The following is a 10,216-nucleotide window of genomic DNA, read 5'->3' on the forward strand; positions in this document are numbered from 1 at the left end:
GCGGCAGCTCCCGGGCGGAGCGGCCGTGCCGAGGCCGCGCCCCGTCAGCACCAGGGACAGGGGCGGGCCCGGGGCGAACCCTGCTCGGGCCGGGGCACACACGGCACGGAGCCGCCGAGCACACTGCCCTCCGAGAACTCTGTCAGCTCCAGCCTGCCGAAAACAGTGCGGGTTTAGTGTGTCTTGTCTTATGGAACCTCCAGTCTCTTTACACTTCAAGTACTCACCCTCTTTTGGTCCAATATGCAGGATGCACAGACAAGGCCAGGAAAAAAAATATCTCTGAATTTATATTTGGCCAAAATTCATGTTCGTATGGATTGTGAATTTATGGTAGTTGCAAAAATATTCCACTGACAAGTTGGCTTATATCCCCAAAGGAAACATTTTGCATCTTGTGATGAGGTGAGCAACCTTGTAAAGTAGCATACTTGGCAATTTAAGCTGGAAAACATGATCCAGATGGTGGGAAATTATATTTATTTCGCGATGTTCTGTTAGATTATCCCATTCTATGTGTGATAAAAAAATCATATTTAGATTTAAGGGCTTTTACCTGAGCCTTTCCAAGGCCTTCAGTAACCTGATTTTCTGCTCCCTGGTAAAAGTATCAGCAAGGATGGCTGGGAATTGGCCAATAATCCTGTTCTGATGAGTGGTGGGTCAGTTTTGCTTCAGACTTTGTTTTTGTTTGAGATAGGATGAAATAGCTTGTGTATTTCTCTATAGGTCACTCAAGGCTGGGGAACTCAAAAGCAAGTGAGCTGTACCTGCTCAGGACTCTCTAAAAGAGCCTGCAGGCTTGTTCCCAGAAACTTGTGCCTGTCATTTGGAGGAACAAATCCTCTGTCCCATTTTTCTAGAAAGCACTAGTGACAGTATTAAACTCATATTTTAAATTATGTTTCAGAAATGCGTTGCTTACTTACCAATGGCCTTGGGATAGTTCCCTGAAACACCTTCAGGGTCACCACGTAGTATGAAAAGCTGAGCACTACACTGGCTAGGCCATCTTGTGCAAACAATCCTATTTGCTTTCTGGAAAGTAGCTTACTGATACATTTAGCTGTCCATTTTCCTCAGTGACTCACTCAGTGTGATTTGCTTTTGACCCATGAGTTTCATTCCAGCCTGGGCCATTTCTTTTACTGGAAAATTCAGATAGTTCTGTCAAGGACTAATTTTCTGCAAGTCTTTCTCCTGGTCGTTTATCCTTTCTTCTAATCACAGTCTGATCTTTCAAACTGTTTCATCAGCTCTTCAGCCTCAGATCAGTCTCAGAAACATTGTTTTCCTTGTAAACAGGTCCCTCATTTTTTCATAAATCTCTGCAGTATGGTTTCATTATGTTTATCAGGTACCTTAATAAGCTGTCTGCACATTTTATTTGCAGTAATTTTAAACTGAAGTTGCAACCACCACGGGTGGCAACTTAAAAGAATGACTGCTACCCAGCTAGGCTGGCCTCTTCAGGTACTGAGGGGCTGCTCACCAATGATGATATTAGGGAAATTATCAAGTGCAGACACTGCAGCACAAAGTATGGATACGCTTTCTCCTGGGATAATGCTTTTGACATCTTATCTCACTCCCTGCCCAGCTGAAGGAGATCTGAGTTCAGAAATAAACTAGTGATGAGTGTGGCTTTCTGAGAGCCCCCACTGAGGAACAAGTAACTGGGGAGAAGACGCTGCCTTTGGTTTGGATGGGCTGTGTAGATGTTACTTCTCTGTGGCAGCACTGATGTGGCTGTTCAGACAGAAGCGCTAACATTCAAAGGAGTGCAGATCTGGCCTGTGTTTGCTCTGTCATTTACCCAAACTGTAACAGCTCCAGAAAATGAGGCTGTTCCACTTGTGATTGCTTAGCAGGTCTGATTTTCCCAGTTCTTTCCACATGCTGTATAAGGGGGCAGGAGAGTCAGTGGTTTGTTCCTTCAGTCACTGGCAAATAAATAGGAAATTTACAAAGCAACTCACAATTTTCACTTCCCTTCTGACAAAAGACTAGGAATAATTTCTTTAAAAACAGGACTATAGATATGTCCAGTTAACAGTCTGATTCATGTGGTATTTTGTTCTGACATTGGCAAAAAAGCTGCCAAAAAAATCTAATACTTTGGATCTCCAAAATTATTTTGTAGAAATTTTACAGAGAGTCTTAGGAACATGTAGCAAGCACAGCTCAGATGAGAGTCGTATTTTTAGTGACTCTACTTTAGTAACTTCATCCTTGTAAGACAGAGATTCATCATTCCCATTTTCAGTCCTACCTTAATGATTTTGGAGGCTTCCTAGTGTTGCTTACATAAAAGAGCAAACAAACATGCAAAGAAAATAATGAAAATGTGAAGCTGTTACATATAGTTCAGTAGAACATCGTGAATTGCAACTCTCAAGTGCTGCTCAAACATGAAAAAGAAGGCTGTCCACATGATAACCTCCTTGGACTGCTCCTGTCATTTCCCTGGGCTGTATTATTAGCATTACATTCCTGGTACAGGACGAAAACAGAGTTATGGCAGTAGGTAATTCAAGAGAGACTGTCAGCAGGATGAACTCCAGAAGTGCTGCTTGACTTATAACCCTCACCACTTTCATGCCAAATTTGGGCTAATCTGGCCCCAAAATATCAGCATGAATGTCTTGTGCACTGATTTTAGATAGAAGAAAAGCTGAAATTCTCTTAAAAACGAATATTTTCAGTTAATTTGGCTAAATAAATGTTGTCCTCTTAATTCTAACTCACTGTTTACCTGTAAATATTCAGCTGTAAATGCAGGCTCTTTGTATAAAGGGAAAGATGAATCTCTTCCCACTTGTTTCCTTTGGTATTTCTCTGCATCCTTCCGTTGAAGATTGATTCATCTATTATTGCATCTTTCTTACAGCAGGCACTGTTAATCTTCTGTTTTAGTATGCAAAACCTTCCTGAATTTGCCTTGCAGCACTCCAAGAGTAAATAATATGACTTTTTACAGATAATCTTGGGTACTGCATTAAACTGAATTGCCAAACACACAGGAGGAGTTAATGCCCTACTGCGACTCAGAACTCTCTTTGATGCTTAGCACAAAGCAGTGTCAGCTGAGTAGCAGTCTTGTTCAGTTTGATTACTTGGTGCCTTGAGCTGATGAGTTTTCAGTTGAGCCCATTGATTTATTGAAGTAGTTTTCATTGGGACGACCAAAAACCGGGATAAACTTTGCTGAGGAAACTGTGAGCTAAGTTTAACTGAGCTGCTGCTGGAGCCTGCCTGAGTGCTGGTATATTTTTTTCTTCAAAGGGTAACATCTTAGTGCCCAACCTTGAAGAATGAGCGAGAATATCTTGATGGTCAGTGTGCTAAATACACAACTCACTAGACAGTAACTGAGCAACCAGCTCTGTCCTTGCACAATGTTTTCATGCAGTAAGCAGAGTGAAGGACTAATAGAGAAAGGCACATGTTAAAAAAATGTTCTAGACCATATCTGTTCAATCACAATAAGTAAAATAAATTTATTTTGTAGCTTTATTGACAGTTTCAGTAATTCAAAGTTTGTTTATGGTCAGCCAAGCTTTCCAGCTGAGTTTCAGTGGGCTAGGGGAGGGCAAATGGGATACAAATTCAGGATCCTATTGTGTAAGTAACCTGTTTCAATTCCCCCGTTATTTAGAATGGTGCATAAATTAACAAGAATAGAGCTCCCAGACAAGTCAACAGGAATGTCTTATTCTTTATTCCATTTTGATTACTTGTTCTTCAGCCCTTTCCTTTACATTCTGGATATGAGTTATAGAAGGAACAGAATAAAAATTTCAGTGATGAGCTTTTTTTTCCTCTTCTGAGCTCTTTCAAGTTTAGATCAAGTAAACTAGTAACAGTCAAATTTTACTGAAGTCAAATAATTCTGCTGGAACCAAGCCACTAGCTCTTGGAAGGAGGAAGCGGAGAGGGACAAGTGCCTGCAAGTTAGTCACGTGTTGAAACAGAAACATTATGGGGTCCTCTTGACTTATTAAATCAACCAACATTTTGAGTGCAGTTTGGTGTAATTTGCTCTTTATATATAATAGCTGTGAGTGTTGCATTTGGGACTTTCAAAGATTTTCAGTTGTTGAAGTTCAGTTCAATGTCCTTTGGACCACCAGAATCCTTTTTCAAATCTCTGTCTCCAGGCTTGAGATACAAAACTGGAGAATAAATAAGAGTATTGTGAAAATCTTAAGCCAGTTGTCCCAAAGACACCGAGTGCTTAGTAGAGGATGTTGCTTTACTGCCGCTGGACTTTTTGGTTTTTAACTGAAGAATTCAGATCCCCATGAAGTTGTTTAATTACCATGATTTTCTGCTCAGAGAATTCCCCTTAAGTAGTGGATGAGAACCCTGGTTCCCATCAGGATCCACCTTGTATGGCTGAATTCTCTGAATCCTTTTGCTGTAAGTCTTCACTGCTATCATGCCATTCCTACCTGTATAGCTGTTCTGTAAGACATCTGGTCTTGACCATCTTTTGGCTAAAGAAATGCCCTGATCCTATACCCCAAATCCTGGGTTTTCCAGAAATGCCTTCCAGTGATGCTGGACAGTCAGCTGTGTTATTTTGAAAACAACTGCAGTAATTTTATTTTGAAAAGCTGGAATTCAGGCAGCTCACACTGGCGCCATGTTCATGAACTGCGCTAAGAAGCAATTGTCTTTGTACTGTGACCCAGTGAAAATGGAGCAGGTTTAGCTGTGATAAGACTCTTTCTATTTCAGGAAGCAGCACAGTGAAGGGAAGCTGCAAGCTGCAGCTCTGTAACATGTGCTGTGGCCACCTTAGCCCTGTCTCTGGAATCATTATGGTCTGGCTCCTGCATGTGAGGAAAATCAAGGATTCAGTGAAAGGAGCAAGGAGAAATTTGACACAAGATGGTAACTCTGAGTCCCTTTTCTGGGCCACAAACAGGAAGAGAAGATCCTGTTTCATATGAAGTTACTGTTTTTCAACTTTTTTGGAGTCCCTAATTTATTTGCAATCAGTTTATTTTGATGTAATGCTAATGAGTATCCTGAACTGTGTTTTCTTATTTGCTTCTTTTACCTTTGGTCATAGTCTTCCATCCCAGTTTGGGGTGAAACAAGAATTAAAGTGGATGTGATTTATTGAAATGGAGTTTCACATCATGTTTCATGGAATTTACATGGTTTTAATTCCTTGAGGTGAAAAAAAACAGTATCTACAGTGCCTAAGGAGAGCAGCTCTTTCTGTGTGAAACTTACTTCTCATCTGACTGAACATAATGATCCTGAACCTGAAAGGCTGGTGTGGCTTTTTCTTTTTCAGAGGAATGATTTTCAAAAGGAATCCAAGCAGTGAATGTGATGAACCACCAATCTGCCTGATGCTACTACCCCAACTCTGTCCTTCATCAGATTAAGTTGTCTTCTTACTTCAGTGAGCAGCAGCAGCAGAAAGTGAGTTTTAACAAGTGCATCTGGAAAATAGCACTTCAAATAAGATCTATCAATACACATTAAGGGTTCTGCCATGTGCTTCATGTTACTCAGAGGCTTCAGCTGAGGATAGCAGCATCAAAAGGAATCATATTTTTAAATCACAGTTGGAGGGTTATTATAAGCCCAGACTCCATCTGTTTACATGTTAAGGTGGAAGCATAAATAGTTCCTTTAAAAGCCAGGAGGGAGCTGTGTTTAATTAATGCTGGTTTTGCCACCTGAGGGCATTGGGGCTTGGAAGGGATTGCTTGGAAGGGGATTCTAGAAGTGTGAACTACTAAAAAATGGAAGAAGGTGGTGATACTGCTGGGAGGGCTTGAAAGCAGGACTGTCCATGGGATGAGTGTCAAGGAATGCTCGACTGCAGGACCTGGCAGGTGGAAGGGAGCTGGGAACTCATCAAGAGATCAGGGTTTGAAAGGGAAGTGGGGGGGACAAAGAGCTATTTTGTAGCATCTTCATGGAAAGGGTAAGCAAGGGCCTTCCCTCTGGCCCTGTGGGCTAACTAGGGAAGAGTTGACTGGTCCCTCATTGCTGGAAATAGGGAAGATGAGAAGAATCTCTAAGAGATGTGGACTGAGCTAAGCAGGATTTCTGCAATCTGCGCAAGAGGATGAAGGTGAACAGTCACACTGAGGAAGAACTTGTAAGTTTAGACCTGAAACTTTTTTTCAAAAAGAAAACCAATTTTTCTTTGTTTGTTTTTAAACCTCTCTTTCTTTCGTTTTTCTTTAAAGGGAAACTTGCATGGCTTATCTAACATAGACAAATAAGGGAAGTGGCATTACTGAAAACATTGTCGTATGTTCTATTCTATGGTTATGTGTTTACGACTGTGACCAGTCCAGTGTATGTTCATACTGCTGGGACTCTAATGAGAACTGATTTCCTCGAAGTCACAGGTCAGCTCTGGACAGTTACCTTAGAGATTCTGGCTTGCTGTGATAATAGCCACATGCTCCAGCTACTAGTAATGTTTCTATAAGCTTTTAAAAGTATAGTCTTACTTTTCTTTCTTTCCTTTCATGGTGAGTCTCACTTCATTTTTAATAGCTCTTAGAGTTCAAGCTTTGATGAATTGCCCTATTTTAAATCCTTTTATATTAATAGGATTCTTTTATGCATGAAGTAGAGGTTGGTCCTGAAAGTGTAACTCATGTCTGGACAGGGCAGAAACAACTATCTGATGTTCAGGGCAGGCGAAACCGTACAGTGTTATCTGATTTTCATTCTGGCCAACATTCAGGGAAGTTTGTGGAAATCTTGTTGGTTTGATTTTGTAGTGCTTCACCCAGTTTTTGTTACCCTTGCTCCCTGGATGACACTGTTGGTCTAGAATTCCCTTCCTCCATGAACAATTTCTGTCCCATTAAGAGAGCAGAAAACCCTAAAAATGATCCTACCACCTGTTTGACTTTGCTCACTTCAAGGGACAAACCTTTATATTTCATTTAGGGCTTTTGATCAAAAACAGGTACACAATTGCATACTACCTATTTTTCTTGGTTAAAACTAACCAATGAAATGCCTGATTCTACTTCACTCATGTTACCTGTAAAAAACAATTCAAGTCTGTGTGGTGGGCATCTGTAAATTATTTCTGTTGAGAAAAAGAATGCCTATGCATCCATTATCCCCTTCAGTAACAATCTCTGTCTTTCACATGTGATAGTGTAGTTTAGATGTTTTGGTAATTGTACAGTAAAGGAAGAAAATGTGAATAAAATAAATGGAAAATATAAATTCTATGTCCAGTTGTGAATCTCGGAACAAACTGTAAAAGCTAGTTGGGAGTAGCCACATGATGATGAAGAACATATTATCTCTATTTCACAGGCAGAAATATTTAGATATGAGAAAATTAGGTAATTTTCCCAAGGTCACACAGAAAACATGGAAAAAAAGAAAAAAACTAGAATCTTGAACTTCTGATTCACACTTTAATTGATTTTTTCAGGACTGTCATTCCTCCTCTTGTTAAGGGTTTGCTATACCGAAGTGCTAGCTGCTTTCTACATCAGATCAAATTTGCAGCTCAGCTCATGTATCAGGTTTTTTTAACCTTGGCTTGAAAAAATCTGAAACTTAGAAAAACTGTTAGTGTAAAGTTCCATGGCATTAGCAGCAAATAAGTTCACTAACTTTTAGTACTGACCTAACATACCCTTAACTCCTTCATTTCACTAGAGTGTCCTGAGGGGTTGTGTAAGTATTTATGCATTTGATTAACTTTAGGCATCTGGAAAACTTAATAAGAAAGCAGTTTTACCAGTTTTACAGCAAAGGGTGCATCTGGGTGTGTTTAATACATTTTTGAAGTACTGAGGCTTTTGAAGAAAATGCTGTTACATTAGAGATACAGTTACTTTCTTTGTAACCTTTCAGGCATGGCACTGTGTGGAGTGCCATGGAAGGATATAGATTTTCCTTTTTGTTTTTCTAGTCAGTGGAAAACATTGTAGCAATTTTAAGTGTTCCCAAAAGTGTCCCACAGCCTATTCAGAAACATTCCCCTATGAAACTTTACATTGGAGACTGTGTGTTATACAACGATGTAGTCACAGATTTTTGTGTCTGTTTCCAAACCATTTCTTGTACACTTGTGTAAGTCATGGTGAAGTGTAAATGTTGAGGGAAATGATTAATGGCTTTGCTCTTACATTGTGGGTAAAACACGCCCCACAAAAATTCGCCATAGCCAAGTTATTTACATAGGTGTCGCGTTTATTTTTTTTTTTTTTTTATGTGCATGGTGAGCTTTACTGTCAGGTTATGTCTGTGCATTGGCACAGCTTCACCAGAGCTGCAGCTCTCTCTGCTCTACACCATACCTAAGGCTTGACTCAAGCCTGATAAAGTTACACATTCTATCTATCCTCCATTCTACGCATCCTCCTCATCAGAAGACCTACTTAGGCCATTTTTGCTGTGCTTCTGAGGCATAGATCTCGTGGATTATGACTGAGTATGGATTGCAATAAGCCAAATGAAAGTGGGTCTTAAAAAGGTTTTCCCATATAAAGTCTCCCCGGCAAGGATTGGTTAAGATTTTCCTGAAAGTGATTGAAAATATCTTTGGTATTAAATCTTCATAAATACAGGTGTTTGTGTAAGTTTAAAAAGCAAAAAACCCAAAACCAAACAAATGAGAAAAACAAAAAAAAAAAACCCCAAACCCACAATCAGACTTAAGTCTCCTCCCTGCCAAAAATCCACAATCAAACCTAAGTCTCCTCCCTGCCAAAAACCAACCAAAAACAAACAAACAAGCAACACCTCCAAAAAACCCAAACTAAACCAAAGCAAAAAAACCCTTAAACAAAAAATTAGGGAAGAAAATTTCACTGTGAAGAAGGGTGAATCCCCTCCCATTTTTTCATGACCACTGGGGTAGTCCTACTATTTACCCCCAGTTTCAGTTGCATCTTAATTTTGAGAGCCAGTTTCATTCCCAAAAGAGTTTGTATTTGCTAATATGCAAACCGACCACCATAAGTCTTTGTAGTCTAGTATGTTGTGATTCTGACATCTCTGTATTCAGTGAGTGAGCATTTTCTTTGCTCTGCAAGCTGGGTGTATAGAATTCCTGTGCTGTGTCTCCAGCAGAGCCCTGGTGCTGCCAGAACTGCTGTAACTAAGTGTTTTCCTACAAAACACAAACAACATCTTTATAACCGGTTTGTATCAGACTGTTAAGCTGGATTTGCTGTGGAGAAACTTTTCTGCCTTAATTAAGCTTATGCTGAAGAGCTGCTCAGTCTGTTTTCCTTAGAAGGGAAGTAAATAGGACAGCTTGTAAATCTTGTCAGCTGTGAAGTTTGCATAAGCTTGAAAATGAGCATTTAGATTATAAATTCGAGGGGGTAAGAAAGGAACAGTAATCATTTAGTGTACAGAATCATGTCTCATGTCTGAAGTTGCTCAGAATGACACAAATAAGAATTTATTTACTTGTTTCAAGACTGCTTTTATATAAACCTATTTATAACATCCCTATGACATTAGCAACTCCAAGGCTACAAATACAAGTGTTTGAACAGAGATACTGGTTACCAGCCACTGAAATACCATTGTCTGATACTAACACTGCAGTGCAGATAAGGCCCCTCTCTCAGTAGTGTTTTCAGCAGCAGAGAGAGATAGGTCAGAGTTACTGAGATGGCAGTGCCTTTCACCGAGGGATCAGAGGATGAGGCAACATGGTGGCACTTGGGATGGCCTGAGGAAAAAATGGCACCAAGCACCCTGAGGAAAATGGGCACATGTGGGAGTGGTGACTTACCCATGTCACACCCTAAGGCTCTAGAAACACCCAAAAAAGCATTGGAGGTGTCTTTGTTTGCTTCTGAATGTCAGGCTTGCTGTGGGTTTTCACAGGACTTCAAGGAAAATACTGCTTGCTATTCTGTCTTACTTGAGAATGTGTGAAATGTCAATACGCAATGTCATATTCTATGATGACACTTTTTAGTTCAGTGGTGGGTGTAAAAAAGTTTCCAAAAGTATGGAATGTGATTGTAACCTGGAAAACACAGGGAGTAAGACCCTGGTTGTATGTGAAAATTGGAAAGATTGGAAAGTGTGGCCACTGCCTTATGTTGTCTTTCAGTCTCGGCTTGCAGCAGCCATTCATTACACTGGCTCTTGGCACATCCTTTGCAGGTCCAGCAGTAATGACCAATTGCTCAGCAGTTTTGCAGGATTGCATGAATGATCAGACCAAACAGTTTCA

Source organism: Sylvia atricapilla, chromosome 8 (genome assembly GCF_009819655.1).
Source record: "Sylvia atricapilla isolate bSylAtr1 chromosome 8, bSylAtr1.pri, whole genome shotgun sequence".
Lineage (NCBI taxonomy): Eukaryota > Metazoa > Chordata > Aves > Passeriformes > Sylviidae > Sylvia > Sylvia atricapilla.